Genomic DNA, 17792 nt, shown 5'->3' with positions numbered 1-17792 from the left:
CTTTAAAAGTATTTCCAAAAATTTACATGAAAAGATCTGGGAGCAACCCTTCTATGTGGGGACTAAAGGTCATGCCTCATCTCTTCTTCCAAGATTCCTCGTAGAAGCTGAAGTGGGTTTATTTATTTAAAATTCATAATTCCAAAATGCCTCATCATGCTCATCTCACTTGATGGGAAGACGTCTATGCATCCTCAGCTCACATGGTCTTTGGGAATGTTATCTCAGCAGTGACAGCTAGATTTACCTGGCTCAAGTCTTCGCTACCCAAATGCGTCTCAATTTAGAATCTGTCAAACACATCAGGTGCAAGAGGGTTGGCATTATTGGAATAGGCAGATACATGGACTGTGTTTTTAACTTTACTTGGACACAGGGACTGTCACCTTAGAATTAATTGCAAAGGGCAAGTTTACTAACCTGACTGAGCAGGACCTGCATCCCAGATAGAAAACTCACCTCCTAGGTGTGGGAGGTCAGGTTAAAATTAGAAACTATGCACAATTCAGTCTGCATGCAAGTACCTCAGAGAAGCAGGAGACAAAGTTTTGAGGTAAGAATAATGCAACTTTTGGAAAAAATAGTTTTAAATAATAGCTCACCTCAAGAGAAAACCCAGGAAGCAGACTCTGCAGGGCATTTTTGAATAGGAGTCTAAAGTTTCATAGTATGAGGAAGAAGAAAATGAAGTATCATTGTCAGGAAAAATATGCTTCGAAAACAGTCACAGTTTAAAACTCAGGAGATTTCTCTGGGACCCTGAGGTGGTAATGACTCTATAGAGATCTTCCAAACTGGGATGAGAAGCTATGCCTTCTCATCTCCCACACTTCCGACAAGGGATAGGAAATGCTTTTGACAAGATGTTTCTAAGCAGTCACAAGATCCAGAGGATACTTGGTAGAAAAATCTTGCTGCCCAAACGATCAGCAGCTATAGGAATGAGGGACTGGATCCTACAGTGGGACAATCAAAAATTCCAATGAAGCAGACATCAACTTCACCCAGTTATGATCCTTCAGACTCAATTCCATATAAGTTCCTGAAGCCACTCTTTAAGATTCTAGGGTTTTCTCTCATTGAAGTACATCATAAGGAAAACTACAGTATGTGTTCAGTTTGTGCCTACCATATATACCCACTGTTTAAGAATTAAGTTTGGATCTCAGGCTCCTTTAGCAGATCGTCGTGGAGAACTCATCATGTAACCACAAGTAGTATTTGTAGTAGGCATTGGTGACATGACCACAAATGATCTGAAAATATGACACACCCTCACTTGCATATTATTTAATATTTAATAGAGGTATCCCTGTCCATGCCCAATACCATAGAATCCATTTCATCTCATAACGTAATACTGATGTCTGTGTGGTTTGTTTCTTAGTGGATCTGACTTCACCGTGGATCTGACGTCACCTAGTCCATGAAGTTTTCTGCCTAAAAAGATTTGAAGGTCCAATAAAATATAACTTTCTCAGTAATATCTGAGCATTCTTCTTAGGGTTGGTTTTTTTTAAAGTTTATTATGTTACTGTGGATTAGATGGTTTTGTTCCAGAAACATATATGACTACATGGTGAGTCCTCTCCTCTGAGTGCCCCAAATACCTCATGTATGTTTCCCTGCCATGTTATTTATCATGCATAAAGTTGTTTTCATCAGAGTCCAGGAGGTTTGCAGAACCCTTTCCTAATGCTGTTAATGTGTCAATAGAGTCCATCCACGCATAGATAATCCAAAAGAGCTGAAACAGACAACCTGCTTCTTTCCTCATGACAGTCATTGTGACATTCAATAGTGTCCTTCACTTTGAAGGTGATACTCTGACATGGCTCATTGAATTAACTTATACAGTAATTTCTTGAATATTCATGGATTTTCTTTTCTCCTTGACTCTAAAGTTCATGTTTTTTACCAAGTCCCCTAGTGAACTTGTCACTTCTCTTTTGTCTAGTCTGATTAGCCTGATGTCATGAAAGAGTTCATCACTAAACTGTTCTGTTAGACACCAGATGTCGAGTCTCTTTGGACTGTATAATTGTAGAAGGCAGGGGAACTTAGTGGCCTCAGAACCTCTCATGGAGGCATATCTCCTAGTTTCCCATATATAAAATCTCATATTGATCAGTGGATGGTTGTTCAAGTTTTCCCACGAAAAAGTACTCATTGATGGAATTTAATATTTGTACGGTGTAGGGAAACCCTGTAGTCTACCATGTCCAGACCCTTCTTTTGAGCTCCGTGTAAAATGGAGGACTTCCTTTATCAGCAAGGCTTCTCCTTCTCATCTTTACTCTTGACTCCAAACCCCCACACCTGAGGAAGGTCATGTATGCCTTGACAAACCTACAAGTTCAACTCTCTCCTGTCCCCCATCAGAAGCTACCCAGCAAGTGTCCGCTACTACAGGAATGACTCTCCAAACAAATGAGGTATTCATAGCACTTTAAACTCCAGCCGATGATGTCATCCGCTCTGAAAGATCCTTACCACTGTCCAAGATTCATAAATAGCTCTTGTCTACCCAAATAAAGGTACACACACAAGCAAGGTAATCTAAAAGAAGTATTTCATGAAAAGTCTTGGAGAAGCAGCAGCCTCCTCCCAGCACCCATTCCAGACTCTGATTCATTCTTCCAGCCTGGTGTGCGACAAGGTCTGAATGTCCCAGGAAGGAGGAAATGAAAGATGAAGAACCACTGCTGAACCCCAACACCCAAACTACAGTGTGGTGCAGGATTCCAACAAGTCCGTTTCTTTAAACCTTATTTTATTTATGTAACTTCTTCCATTTAAAAAAAAGAATGCTTGACATTACTTCCTCATTCACTTAAGTGTCATTGCTTTCTCTACTTCTGCTATAATATCTCATATCATAGAGTTCTCAGACCCCAACTATGCTTTGCTTCCCTTATTCAGTATCTCAGTATAGTTCCATATATAGTCTTTAAACTCCTGTGCATATTTGTTTATTAGGGCTTTCAACTCTCCTAGAGCATTGTGGTGACTGTTCTTGATTGTCCTCTTGAGAGGACCTGAAATCACCTAGGATATATGTCACAGGGCATATCTCTGACTATGTGTGAGAAAGGAAGACATGATTTGGCTGTGAATGTTAGCTTCACAAATACTGAGACCCAGGGATGTATATAAGGGAAAGAGGAGGACAGTAGTTACCCATCATCACCTATCTTGCTCTGCTTCCCAACTACAGGTGAAATGTGACAAGCATTCTGTTGTTATCTTTTTGGTGTGGTGAACTGGACCCTACTACTGTGAGACAAGGCAAAACAAATCCTTCCTTGCTTGTTTTTGTCAGGAATTTGCACAGAAGTGAGAAAACAAAAGAATCAGACTTTCTGGTAATTACAGTGTTTTCAGTGTGAGTCATTAAGCTAGTTATTGATCAATAGAGGGAAATCATGGGAAGACTGGGGAACAATCAGAAAGCATACCACATAGAATCTCAAATACGTCTTTAATTTTTAACAATTTTTTATTTATTTTATGTATATGTGTATACTATAGCTGTCTTCAGACACACCAGAGAAGGGTGTCAGATTCCATTACCAGCAAACATATGGTTTCTGGGAATTAAACTCAGGACCTCTGGAAGATCAGTCAGTGCTCTTCGCCATCTCTCCAGCCCCACCTATACTACTTTTAAGAAAGAGGATAAGGGATCCATCGTAAGTGAAGTCCATAGACAGTAAATTTGTGAGAACCTAAGTAAAGTTGTGGGAACCTAAGCAGTCAATGTTTTTAAACTGATCAGCCAGGACCCATATCTGACCTCCCTATTCCTTTCCATATAGAATGTTGCTCTTTGGCTTAGTTGACCAACTAGGTGTGAGAAACCCTAACCTCTCTTAATTTCAGTGAACTTTGAGAGTAACTCATGAGATCATCCACTCCTCTTGCTTCTCCTCTTCCTTCCCCCTCCTCCCTCTTTCCTTCCTCCTCCATCTCCAACCTCCTCCCTCTTCTTCTTGTCCTCCTCCTCCTCTTTATCTCCTCCCACTATCACTGGAAAAAATAGAATCTACTCTATGCTGAAAGGAAGTCCTGTGGCTTTCACACACAGATTTTAATAGAGGAATAATTGGCCTTCAACCCGTTGTCTATTGTTCAAAGTTAGTGTCCAGTAACAACTCTCACCATTTCTTGTCTCTTCTTATTTCCCTTAAATCATTGCTATGTGGCACCTGCTAATGAATTTCCTTTCATAATACACATGATTAGCTCTCCACCATAAAAACCTTAAACTTGTTCTTTTGTCTTTGAGGGACTCTTCATGCAGAAAATGGATCAGTGATTAATCCTCATGGCTAGCCACCCAGTGGATGCTTCAACCACAAAATCAATCTTAGGATTTGTCCTGCTCAATCAATTCAAGAGAACTGAAGTCTCAGATTTTGTCTCTAGAAATGAGATTCTATAAGTGATTTGGGGTGCAGGAAATATGTTGTGAACTATTGTTAGAATCTACTCTTCTCGGGAAGTGAAGGAGAACAGAAAGAGGGAAGGAAACATAAGCTGAGAGGCCGTCATAGCAAAGTCCTCAGACAGTTCTCGTGTGTGTGTGTGTGTGTGTGTGTGTGTGTGTGTGTGTGTGTGTGCGCGCGTGCGCACGTGTGTGTGCACATTTAGGTCATATATACAGAAGTCAAAAGTCTTATCCTATCACTTTCTACCTCTGAGTTGTGGTCTCTCTCTGAACTTATAATTGACCAATTTGGCAAAACTAATGACTAGTTGAGCTCCAAAGAACATCTCTTCTCAGTTTCAACAATGGTACATTTGAAGGCCCATTGCACCACGCCCAGCTAATGTAGATGCTAGAGAAAGAAATTCAGGTCACCATGTTTCCACAGAAAACACTTGACTGGCTGGGCCTACTGAATCTCCAGGACTGTGATAGTGTGCACCCCTTCAATAGTTATGAGATGTGGCTGTACTGAGGACAAAACGTGCAATCTAGAAAATCATCCAGCACTAATCAAGAGTGGTCTCTGGAGGACATTTGAGAATAAGCTACTTAGATCTCTCGGCCTCTAAGGGAATGGTTGTTACACCCTTAAACGGGGAGTTCTAGGCTGGAGAACACAATACCCAAAATAAGAATACTAGTCAATATTAGAAAGATAGTATGACTGTTCTGTTTTAAGATTAACATGAGGTACAGTAATCAACTCAGCAGCAAGATTATATCTGAATCCAATTTTAGAAGGTAACTAATATAAGCACAGTCTTTGGTAGTGGGTATATCAAAAATTTAAATAAATATAAGCATTACTGTTTTTCTTCTAAGGCTCATATCTAGCTTAGTATTGATGTATATGACTGGTTTTGTTTTATTTGTAGATAATTCTTCCTTAAAATATACCTAACTGCTCATTAACTCTGGAAATGATGCAGATAGTAATGAAACCACAATAAAATTTTACTGAGGACATTTTTATGCAGGGATTTTTAAGCAAAACATAATCTTTAGAATTCTCAAGTTAGTATTATAGTCCCCCCTTTTACAAAGGAGGGAAGGACAATCCATGGTATTCAGGTTTTTATTCACAGTAGATACCCTCCTTTTTACAGAAATTATAGCCTATAATTAAACAAGTCAATATCATTACTTCAGAGTCACTTTCTAAACCCAGGAAATGACTCAAAAAAATCTTATTGAGCTTTCCACTGGCTACTGCAAAATATTACAAATAAGAACTCAAGAAAATAAAAACAAACCAACTCCTTGACGTGTGATGAGTTTAAATCCATAGCCTTGGAGATGCTTTATGGGTTTTCTGGGAGAAGCATGTTGGGAGGTTCAAGGTCCATAGCACACACCCATTCTCAAAGGGCCTTCAAGAAGAAAACCACCACCATTTCTCCTTCACCTCCAGTAATGAAGATGGAGCTCTTGTCTGAGTTGCAGCGCTTTCACAGAGAGTCTAGATGAGAATGGCTAGAGGTCAGCTGGGCAGTTCTCAAGAGAGACTCATTCTTCATTGTTGCACAGATAGACCAAAACAACACTGGATACATGTCGCGATGCATTGACTGATTCTCTACATCCTGGGTCCCTGAGTGTCTGTATATTCGGACACACAATTTTACCTGACATTTCTTCCAAAGTGTATCCTAATCAATTCCAAACATCCTATATGCATCAGTTATCTATATGTGTTTTATTCAAAATAAAGAATAAAAAAATCTTCAAAATACTAAGCATATCTCGTTTGCTTTCCTTATTTTTTAAGACAAAGATTGTGTTTTAAAGCCAAAGAATATACACAGGCAGCTTTAACTAAACAAAGATAAATGAAAAACTGAGCATAAGAATTACACATCTGTGCATCTGTGTTATACTCTGTTCCCAATAGTATGTAGAATGAAGATCCATGACCATTTATTTATTTATTTATTTATTTATTTATTTATTTATTTATTTATTTATTTATTTCATCCAAATCATCCCCCTTCCCAGCGTCCCTTCCACCACCACCCCCCTTTTCCTCTGAAAGGGTGCCCCCCAGACAACCCCCACTGCATAATCTGTCTTATCAAGTCTCTACAGGCTGAGGCACATCTTCCCCACTAAAGCAAGACAAGGCAGTCCTGTTGGAGAATTGATTCCACACAGATGTAATCTCATCTTTTAAGGATGTATTCTCAAGAGAATTGGGAACAAGGGTGGCCATAATGCCAAAACAGGAAAGAAGAAAAACCCATGAAAGTTTGTGATTATAGACAAACCCAAACAAACCTACAAAAAAATTAAAAACCAAAATCAATCCGAGTCTCAGTCTAATCCTATATAGAAAGGTGGAACCAAAATATATGATTCAGAGTTTGTTCCCCTTCCAGGCAAGAACGCTGGAATTCATACACCTGTCAGTGCCTAAAGGCTGCTAGTCTCTGGGTCAGAGCCTGCAGGTGAGAGGCTCCTAAAGCCCAAGGCAAAGCTTCTAAAGACAGAAACAAAGTGAGACATAATGAAGCAAAACACACAGAGACTTGGAAATGGTTCAGAGAACCAGTAACCTGGATCAACTTCTGTTAAGTCCACCAGTGCCATGGGCAAAGCGGACTTGGTTCCCAAGGTGGGGATTTCTTGCATCTTGTTTGATTTTCTCAAAATTATCCATGGGAACAGTTTCTGAGAGAATATTTCAAGGGTGAGTTTAGCAAGATGAAGTATAACCCAAGTTCTACATGTTAATCTCTGGATTGTAACTGCTATTCACACTCGTCTCCCCCAAATGGTAAACCCACGTTACTCTTCTTTTATCTCCGAGGATAACATCCTGGGTTAGCAGCTGTCTCTCTATCTCTTAGGACTTGTCTAGTCTATTCGAGGATAAAGCTGCTCTAGAAACCATAAACTGTCCTTGTTGACTCACCTGGACTGTAAATCCCACCCTACCCATTGCTGTAGCAGCAACCTGGACAACCCACAAAGACAAGTGGGTTATTTCACCAGCCTGCTACTCCTCGATTACATTCCCATCTCCCTGCTTGTCTAAATAGACTGAACATCAGCAACATCTTCAATTCCCGGAGACTATGAGGTGCCTTCCGGTATAACTAGTAGCCAAGCATGGACTCAGGACCTCGCAAGCCTTATTCAACGGGGCTACCCTTAGCCACCTGAGTTCTAATTACCTGAGATGTAGGCAATGTAACTGATGAGCAAAATTTTAATTAAAATTAATACTAATTGAAAGACAAACTTAAAAGGCAAAACAAGGCAATTCCATATGTTTAGATAGCTACTTATTTTGTGGTTGTTAAGCATAATTGGATTATTTTGAGATGGCTCAATGCCACTTTGGTATTAGGCTATTTTGTTGTTATTTTCTTTTTGTGTTAATGCTCCTTAATGGGACTTATATTTTTTGTGTTATCTACCAACACATTGCCACTCTAGACAGTATCAACCTGTATAGGACTCTTTCCATGTACTGTAGTAAGTTTGCAATGTGCTTACTTGAATATTTTATGCAGATACTTTGAATTATAAGAATGCCTATATAAAAGATAAGCAGTGTTTAAAATAAAATACTACTTTCGGGATGCATTTTAATTAGTTTTCAAGCTTAGAACAGCAGTTTGAAGAGTATTTTACATTTAAGATGTAGACATAACTGTACAGAATAGGATGAGGATAATATAGAAGCGCAATAAGTTAATTGCTACAAGAGTAGGATTTACAAGTTTTTATAGGGAAAATGTCTAGAAGAGAGTCTGCCATAAATCTTATATTGAACTGCAGTTATAACTTACTGATATGAGGCAAAATGAAAATGCTCTTTGTTCTTTGAATAAAAACTAACATAATAAAGTAAGCATGAAAATAGCAGATGTGTGTTATATCTACCACCTGCTACAGGATCACAGGACCAGTGGAGCCCAAAGGCATGGCCCACAATTTACTTTTCTCACCATAAAAGAAGCAGGTAATGGTATTCAGTACATGATGTTGTTAATTCAAATACTGTAAGAACTTTGAGAATGGTATGAGTCACCATAACCAAGAAAAGCACATCCATTCTCACAGTGGGTGTGAATCCTATGCAGCCTAAGCTTCGCTTTTTTCCATCATAAGCTTTTGTGATGCTTCCTTGCAATATTGTAAGGTACTATTATTTCAGTGGCTAGAGTGAGATTTTCACCAAAGGCAGTGAAACTCAGCCTTAGGAAGGGAGCCTAGCCTGGAATTGGAGGAGAAGAGTTGGAAGTCAATGCTGAAGTCTGGGGGTTGTGTTCCAAAGCATCTTTATCTTTCATCAAGAAGGACCTCATCAAAATTCATGCAGAACTTTATTCTCCATTGTGAGATATTAAAGAGGAGAATTATGTAAGGCTTTTAGTTCATAAGAGGCATGAGGGCCCTGAACTCATGATGAATTGATCTCTTCATGGACCAAAAGAGTAATGAGTAGCAGGATTAGCTTGAAAATGAATTTTATTTTATTTTTTTATAAAAGCCAAATTGGATAAACTCCTTTCTTGGAAGGATACCCGTCATTGCCTTAGGAACTTTTAGACAGTGTTCACCAGAAAGAAACCCCTTATCATATAAAAATCTTAACCTTGGTCTTCTGGAACCTTGAGATAAGCAAATTTCTTATTCTTTTATCTCTTTTATTTTAAGTAATTTATCATATTTATGTGCCGTGTGTGTGTATGTGTGTGTCTGTGTGTGTGTGTGTGTGTGTGTGTGTGTGTGTCTGCATGTGTTCAAGTGCCTTGAAGTCCTGAAGAGAGTGTCTGACCACTTTGAACTAAAATTCAGGCAGTTGTATGTGACAGGTTGTGGATGTTGGGGACTGAACTCAGGACCTCTACAAAAAAAAATGCACTCTTAACACTTAGTCATCTAACATCCACAGACCTTTATACTTTATAAATTATTTCATCTTTGATATTCAGTTATAGTAAGAGAACAATGGCTGAAATAAAGGAATTGGCCTGTTTTGCACATTCACTTAGCATTTGATGAGACAAGGCAGTCCAAGATTTCAAATGTCTTTTACCTTTACATCTTTATCTCAGATTTCCTTTTTACAGCCCTGGTTTATGATGGGTCCTGCATATTATAGAAAATGAAAATTCAGCTTCTCCTACCGTATCCTTTTCATTAAGCCCTAGACCTGACCTTCAACACAACTGGCCCTTCAGCTTTAGAGATAAGTGTCTGTCATGTGAATTTCAAATCCAAGTAAAACAAGGCGTTCTTGCATAGAGACAAAATTTGCAAGGCAAATACTCATGGATCTAGTGTTCTGGTCACCCTTATTCATATGAATATGTAGCTGATAACTCAAAAACCCTATTCTTTCTTAGGGTGTATGTTTAAACACACCTGTGGGATAATTATCCTGTGGATGGAAGTGAGGATTTTCTAAGAAAGAAAGAAAGAAAGAAAGAAAGAAAGAAAGAAAGAAAGAAAGAAAGAAAGAAAGAGAGAGAGAAAAGAGGGTATGAAGGAGAGAGAAAGAGAGAGGGAGGGAGGGGGAGGAAGGGATGGAGGAAGGAAGGAAGGAAGGAGGGAGAAAAGTAAAGGAAAAGAAAGGAAAGGAAAGGAAAGGAAAGGAAAGGAAAGGAAAGGAAAGGAAAGGAAAGGAAAGAAACTTCCAGAATGAAGACATCTGTTAGAGTCTCAGAGTGTACTCGTTAAACTTTTGTAGATTCTGAAGCCAAAGCACATCTACTTCTTAAAGTTTGCTCAGACCAGAATATATCTTCAGGATTAGATTTGTGAGGGAAATCTTGACTGTAAACTTGCTGTGATTTGTAATCACCATGGAAACAAATCTTTGATCTGTCTGTCCAATTCACCTTAAATGTGGGTAGGCGGATGGCATTGGCTGGGGCCTCAGACAGCATTTAATGGAGGAAGTATCAGCCTTTACAATCCTCTGCTTTCTGATTAAAGATGCGGTTTGACCACCCAACTTCTCCTGACATTTTATTTCCCCCTCTGTGGTAGACTACATCCGTAGAATTGTGAGCCAAAAGAATGCCTCCTTTCCCAATATTTCTTTTGCCTGGTATTTTGTTTTTTAAAACAGTGTAACCTTTCCATTTTATTATTTGTCCAGAAAGGTAGCAAGGTTCCTTTTCCATGCCAAGTTTTGTATATTCTCCATTAGTCAGTGTGAACCATTTAATCTACTTTCTGTTCTGAGTCTCCTATGTTCACTCCAACGCTCCTTCTGAACAAGTTCCTTACTTTTGCAGACACTGGGCTGTATGTATTTATAACACTAGTCCACGTACATTTCATAACTACACAATAAGACTATCTCTTAACTCCTCCTCATCCAAACTGTCCATAAACTATCGAAGTTTTGGAATCAAGCATTCTATTGTAGAAGCAGAAAAGAAATTAAAATTAATGTCTTCTACACAGTCAAGGTTGGGCTGGAGACATGGCTCAGAGGTTAAGAGCACTGGCTGCTCTTCTAGAGGTCAGGAGTTCAATTCCCAGCAACTAAATGGTGGCTCACAACTGTCTGTAATTGCATCCAACGCACTTTTCTGGTGTGTCAGCAACAGCATGTTCATACACATAAACTAAATAAATAATTTAAAAAAATTTTTTCAATAAAGCCCATGGTAAAGGTTAAGATTTCTTCCACTTTTAAAATATTTATTTAATTTTTTTTTACAGTCCAGATTTTATCCCCCTCCTGGTCTACTCTCCGATTGTTCCACATCCCATACCTTCACCCCTCCCCATCCCAGACTCTACAAGGATGTCTCCACCCACCCTCACCCCCCACTCCACCAGACCTACCCACTCCCTGGGGCCTCAAATATCTTGAGGGATAGTTGAATCTTCTCTGACTGAGTCCAGACCCGGGAGTCCTCTGTTGTGTATGTGTTGGCGGCCTCATATCAGCTGGTGTATCCTGCCTGGTTGGTGGTCCAGTGTCTGAGAGATTTCCGGGGTTCAGGATAGTAGAGACTTCTGATCCTCCTACAGGATCGCCCTACTCCTTAGCTTCTTCCAGCTTTTCCTAATTTAACCTAATTCAGCAGGTTCTGTCCATTGGGTGGGTGTAAATATCTACATCTGTCTCTTTCAGCTGCTTGTTGGGTCTTTCAGAGGACAGTCATGATAGGTCCCTTTTTGTGAACACGTCACACCCTCAGCAATAGTGTCAGGTCTTGGAGCCTCCCATTGAGATGAATTCCACTTTGTGCCTTTCACTAGATCCTTCTTTTTGTCCCTGCAGTTCATTCAGACAGGAACAAATATGGGCCAGAGTTTCTGAGCACACCATAGCTTCAGGAATAGTGTCAGGCCTTGGGGCCTCCCCTTGAGCTGGATCCCACTTTGTGGCTATTGCTGAACCTTCTTTTCCTCAGCTTCTTCTCCATTTTTGTCCCTGCAGTTCATCCATACAGGAACAAATATGGGTCAGAGTTATTGACTGTGGGATGGCAACCTCATCCTTCCACTTGATGACCTGTCTTTTTACTGGAGGTGGACTCTACAAGTTCCCTCTCCCCACTGTAGGTTATTCCATCTATGGTCCCCTTTGATTAAGAACTCCCTTTGAGTCCTATGAGTCCTTCCCCTCCCAGATCTCTGGTATATTCTGGAGGGTCCTCACTCCTACTTCCCAAGGTTGCCTGTTTCCACTCTTGCTGCTGGTCCTCGGGGCTTCAGTCCTGTTACCCTCACCCAATACCTGATCATGTTTTCCTCTTTTCCTCGATGGCCTCTTTACCACACAGGTGCCTGGACACCTTAATCCGATTTGGGAGAGAGAAGAAAGCAATTGGGGGCGGGGGAAGGGTAATATTTTTAATAAAATTAAAACTAATTAGTATACTTAATGTGATTACAGACCTACCCAATCTGTGTTCTACCTTAAATGGAAGAAGGGACCTGCCAAGAAAGCATAACAACACAGAGTTCTGACTTAGAATTCATATCCTAGTTGGATTGTGACCAACTACAGACAAACAGAAAATGCAGGACCACATATTAACTGAAGGAGAAGACACACTATTATCTCATGATGCTATTGCTTGTTATACACAATAGCAGCAAGAGGGTACGCTGACCGTGGTATGTTCTGGATTAAAAGATGCTAAGAATTAAGTGCAATGTCTGACTCTTTTAGAAGCGAAAAATTCCCTGAAGCATCTTCTTCAGATAAACTGACAAAATTGGAAAGTAAACAGTATTGGGGAAAACAAAGTACTGAGCTACTGCTGGATTTGCTGAAATGGGTAGCTTTTGTGGGTTATTAAAATAATTATAATTGTCATTGGATGCATCATTATTATTCTTAGCATGACCACTGTCATTTATTGAACACACACTGTGCTAAAAGATTTTTATATTATTTCCCTCAGTCCATGCAAATCCCAGGAGAAAGACAGCCCAGTGGTGACTTGTCCTTGTAAAGATTTTCCGGGGTAGATGTCTCTGGGATGGCAGCCAGCTGATTATTGAATCCAGACAAGTGGAAGTGTTTCTGTTGTGATGTGTTGTGTGATTCTGCTTAAAAACAAATCCTGCCCCTCACCAAACCAAACTGCATCAGAGCAGACTTAATGAAACATCTGCGGAAAGCACTGGAAGAGGCATTTTGCTTTCAGGTGAAGTGTTAGTGGGAGGGAGTGGGAGTTGGAGAGGGATCACTACAAGAAGTGACATGGAGGGAAAGAGACATAAAGTAGCCACGGTTAAAGCACTGCTACACAAAACACAAGTTGTGTAGGGATCAGAATCAGCTGGTGTGGTTACCAGGCTTAGACTCCTTTCCTCTGTCCTTTGATATTTCTGTAGTAACTGGAAGGATGGCTCTGTAGTTAGATCACCTGTTTCTGCAGAGGACTCGGATTCTACTACCAACACACACACAGTGGCACATGACTGTCCACGATTGCAGAATCAGGGAATATGGCATCCTTCCTGGGCATGAACTTGTACACATACATGTACACAAAACACTCATATATATTAATATTAAATATTTACTAAATAAATATGTATTAGATATAAAAGATAGAAGATAGATAGATGTTAGATAGATGATAGATGATAGATAGATAGATAGATAGATAGATAGATAGATAGATAGATAGATAGATAGATGATAGATAGACAGACAGACAGATAGCTCTGTAGGTATTATAGGTTGATAAGTAAATAGGAGATACAGATATAAAAATGTTATGGAATATGTGACTCAACTCTGGGAGCAAACTACCCTTACCCAGGGGTTGTTTCCAGTATTAGTTAGAATTCAGACCTGCAAAAGATATCCTCTGGATAATAGAGTCTAAAGAGAGTTATTTACATATGATACATGTAATAGTATCCTTTATGTAATCTTACATGTAATTTATGTGAGTATAGTTCTTGGGAAGATTCCTGATGTGATTGATTTTGCTTTAATAAGTCAGGACATACAATCCAAAAAAGAAACAAATTTTTTTTTGGTTCTTTTTTTCGGAGCTGGGGACCGAACCCAGGGCCTTGCCCTTCCTAGGCAAGCACTCTACCACTGAGCTAAATCACCAACCCCGAAAAAGAAACAAATCTTAAACCTTCAGTGCAAAGGCAATTTTATCCCAGGTACACCTGTATGACCACATCATAGATAAAAATGTAGTAGATCAATCTCACTATTCTAGAACAGTCTCAGGTTGGATCCCAGCCTGTTATCTCCACATCAAATAAATCACAGGGTATCTTCCAATACTGTGAGTGCTTTAGTTAAAGTGAATTGTAAAGTTATGTTGTGCATGGATACTGTTACTGATTTTAAAACACACACCACTTAACTAACATCTTATTATCTCATTCACATATCACTGATCACCATATTCCTTTGTACACAGATGATATACTTTTTGACCCATATAATTGCTGGTGAATATTTGAGTTCTTTTCAAATTTCCATTATTATAAATGGTGGGACTACAAACATTCTCATATACATTATTTGGAAGACAAGCACAGTTTAATTTGATCTATATAATTCTTATGGCATGAGAAAAGATAAATAATTACTATTACTAGACAATACAAAAATTTCCAAAACAGTAAAGTAGTTTTCCCAGATGCCCCATATCATTGCTAATACTTTTCATGGTCAACTATTATTTTAATTTTCTCCTAAGTGAATGCTGTAACTGTTTTTATTGTTATTTGTTTATTTGGCATTTTACTGATGAGTGGAAATAGAACACGATGATGTGTCTAGGCCTGTCCTATCTGAATTAGGTTAGTTCTCCATTTTGAATTGCTTGATAACCTTTTTGTTGTTGTTGTTGTGCTGTTGACTTTCTTTATTCTAGATTCAGAGCCATTCCAGACATCTCTCTTAGAAAATTTTTCACCTGTGTAAAATTTTTCTTTTGCTCTCTTACTATAGAACACATTTTGAATTTGAATCATCTATGACTCTTTGGGCTTTCCAGACTAGAGGGTTAAAAAGAGTTTAGTACTTGTGATTCATGTAGATACCCACAGATAGAAAGAGTGTAGATAAGTAGAGAAATCAGAAAAGAATGCAAGCCCAGCTATTCAAGGAAGATTCTTGAACACACATACACACTAACACATAGACAGAGAGAGAAAGAGAGAAGAAGAGAGAGGGAGAGGGAGAGGGAGAGGGAGAGGGAGAGAGAGAGAGAGAGAGAGAGAGAGAGAGAGAGAGAGAGGACAGAGACAGAGAGAGACAGAGAGACAGAGACAGAGATCCATTTGGATCTAGATTTGCATACTGCAGTATGTTTTTCTTTCATTTCTATCCTTTCTTCAAGAGTTTAAAATTCATTGTTCACACACAAAGCTTATATGTTTAACTTTTGTATATGGTATAAAGAAAAGGTCAACATTTCCTCAATGTTGGTATCTAATTAAATCAGCACTGCTAGAGAAAAGGCTATTGTTTGCCTGTGGTATTTCAGTACTATTTTCAATATTTTACCATGCCATCCACGATTTTAGCTATGAAATAATAAGCATTTATATATGAGTAAAGAGAAATTATTAGCTTAACGTGTGGTCAGTGCCAGTGACATGCAATAAGGGGATGCTATGGCAACCTAAAATATTTATGGAAATGTGAAATTATTTCCAACCTGGCAACATGCTGTGTTTGAATGAGTAAAACTGAACTAATAACACAGAAGATTCATTAGCTAAGTTCAAGTTTCAAATAAAATATGGACACTTCTGACAGCACCCTTTCAGTCTACTTGTAGACATGTCCATTTGTAACAAAACCTTACTAAGAGTTTCCTTTGGATAACAGAAAATGATATTTCAAATAGGAAATATTTTAATAAATGTCCAGAAAAAAATGTGTACATGAGGATGTCAGGTGTGAAGACTCAAGATTCTTGAGATAGAGGTAATTCCCTCTGAAGCACTATACTCCATCAGGCAGGGTTGGTCTCTCCATACTCTGAACAAGTATTTGGTTTAATAAACCCCTTCTTTAAGAATTGTCTCTTGTGTGGAAGTAATTATTTCTCCTGCTCTCAGTATCCCTTAGTTGCCTATAGTTCTTTGTGTCAAGTAGAAACCTCCAAGCTTTCTCCTGTTCCATTAGCATATCTGTTAGTGTCATCCCTGTGTAGTCCATATTTAGGTAGCATATTGTGGACACGTTATTGGGCTATCTTCTGACAATCCTATGAAATACAATTTCATTAGAAGCTCTCTATTCCTCTGGCTTTTAAAGTTTCTCCTTTTGGTTGCTTCCTCTGGGAATGCATCTCTTCTCAGTCGATCTTCCAACCCATCTACATGAGTTACCCTTCTATTGCTGTGAAAAAAAAAAAACATGAGCCAGGCAACATATAGAAAGGGGTTTTATTTGATCTTATAGTTCCTGAAGGATAGTAGTCCACATGGCATACCAAGGTCACAGCTAGAAGCTGAGAACTTACATCTTAGACAGGACAACAGAAGCAAAGAGCTTGAACTCGGAAACGGCATGAGCCTTTAAACTCTCAAACCCACTTGAGCTAACATACTTCTTCCAACAAAGGCCCACCTCCTGAGCTTCCCAAAATAGCAACATCAACATCAACTGGGGAACAAGTGTTCAAAAGACCAAGACTACAGGGAACACCTCATTCAAACCAGCACTACTTCTATGCTTGTGGTCTTCATAGTAAGTAACTTGTCACATCTTCAACTAGATTTTGAGCTTCTCAAAATCTGCTTGGACCATTTTAGGATACCAGCATAATTTTGTGATTTATTTCTAACACGCGCATGCACACACACAAACACACACACACATATATATGTATGTATATATGTGTGTGTGTATATATATATATATATATATATATATATATATATATATATGTAGGTAGATAGGTAATAAATGTTGAGATAGATTCCTATGAGGTTTAAGAACTGACTTATGTTTTTTTTTCCAGAAATTTTTATTTTAAAAGAAAATCAAGTCTTCTTTACAACCTTTATATACAAGAATGAGTTAGCTGTGGCTAGACATTTAGCCATCAAAGACTCCAATATGCATACAAGCTAGGAGAACTTTAACTTGATGACCCAAAAGCCATGCTCAAAAGCTTTCACTTTCAGACAAAAATATCTGGGCTTGGTGCTTCCCATCTGTAATTCTAGCCATCTAAAGGTTGAGAGAATTAAGAGTTTTGCTACCTAGCAAAAACTGTGTGTATGTGTGTGTGTGTGTGTGTGTGTGTGTGTGTGTGTGTGTGCGTGTGTGCATGTGCATGTGTGTATGTACAACATAAATTTTCCCAATAGTCCATGATTATAAAACATCCTAGAATTAAAGTCATAGACATATATAGAAAAGATTTTTCCTGACTTTTATGAAGCTGGTATCAATCTTTTATTTCATAAACTTCAGGCTGGTTATTATCCTAAGTGTACAATTTGATGCATTGAAACTGTCAATGGCAGGAATATTAATAGGGGCACCCCCAGCAGGATACACTACTGGAGCTGGCACAGGACTGAATTCCTTCTCAAGCCTAGAAATCGGAACCCAGGGAAGGTACCAAATAGCCAGACACAGAGACCTCTGACCTCAGCTGACTCAACAAATGACTCATATTAAAAGAGGATAACAAAAGTTTGCATTGAACATCAAAAATGATTTTGCTTATCCAACTCAGAAGGCTCATGAGACATTGGATGACTCAGTTGATTGAATGCCTGGGCTTCAGTAGCATTTGTTTTGTTTCATTTAAGAAAGGATATGTTTTAATTTTGTTTGGTTTCATTCCGTTTTTCTCCTAATATATGA

At 38.8% G+C, this 17792-nt stretch overlaps 1 long non-coding RNA gene across 2 annotated transcripts in view; it reads left to right on the top strand.

The window, feature by feature from the left end:
• Positions 1–17792, top strand: part of LOC102554335 (uncharacterized) — a 65133-nt gene that overhangs the window by 16635 nt on the left and 30706 nt on the right. Inside the window, exon 4 of one of the 2 annotated variants that reach the window (XR_590718.4) lies at positions 1388–1484. The exons of the other annotated variant lie outside the window; for it this stretch is intronic. This is a non-coding gene — a long non-coding RNA (uncharacterized LOC102554335). Of the gene's footprint in view, positions 1–1387; positions 1485–17792 lie in introns of those variants that run through there. 2 annotated transcript variants of the gene reach the window in all.

Source organism: Rattus norvegicus, chromosome 1 (assembly GCF_036323735.1).
Source record: "Rattus norvegicus strain BN/NHsdMcwi chromosome 1, GRCr8, whole genome shotgun sequence".
NCBI lineage: Eukaryota > Metazoa > Chordata > Mammalia > Rodentia > Muridae > Rattus > Rattus norvegicus.
This window is presented reverse-complemented; position numbering and strand designations above follow the sequence as displayed.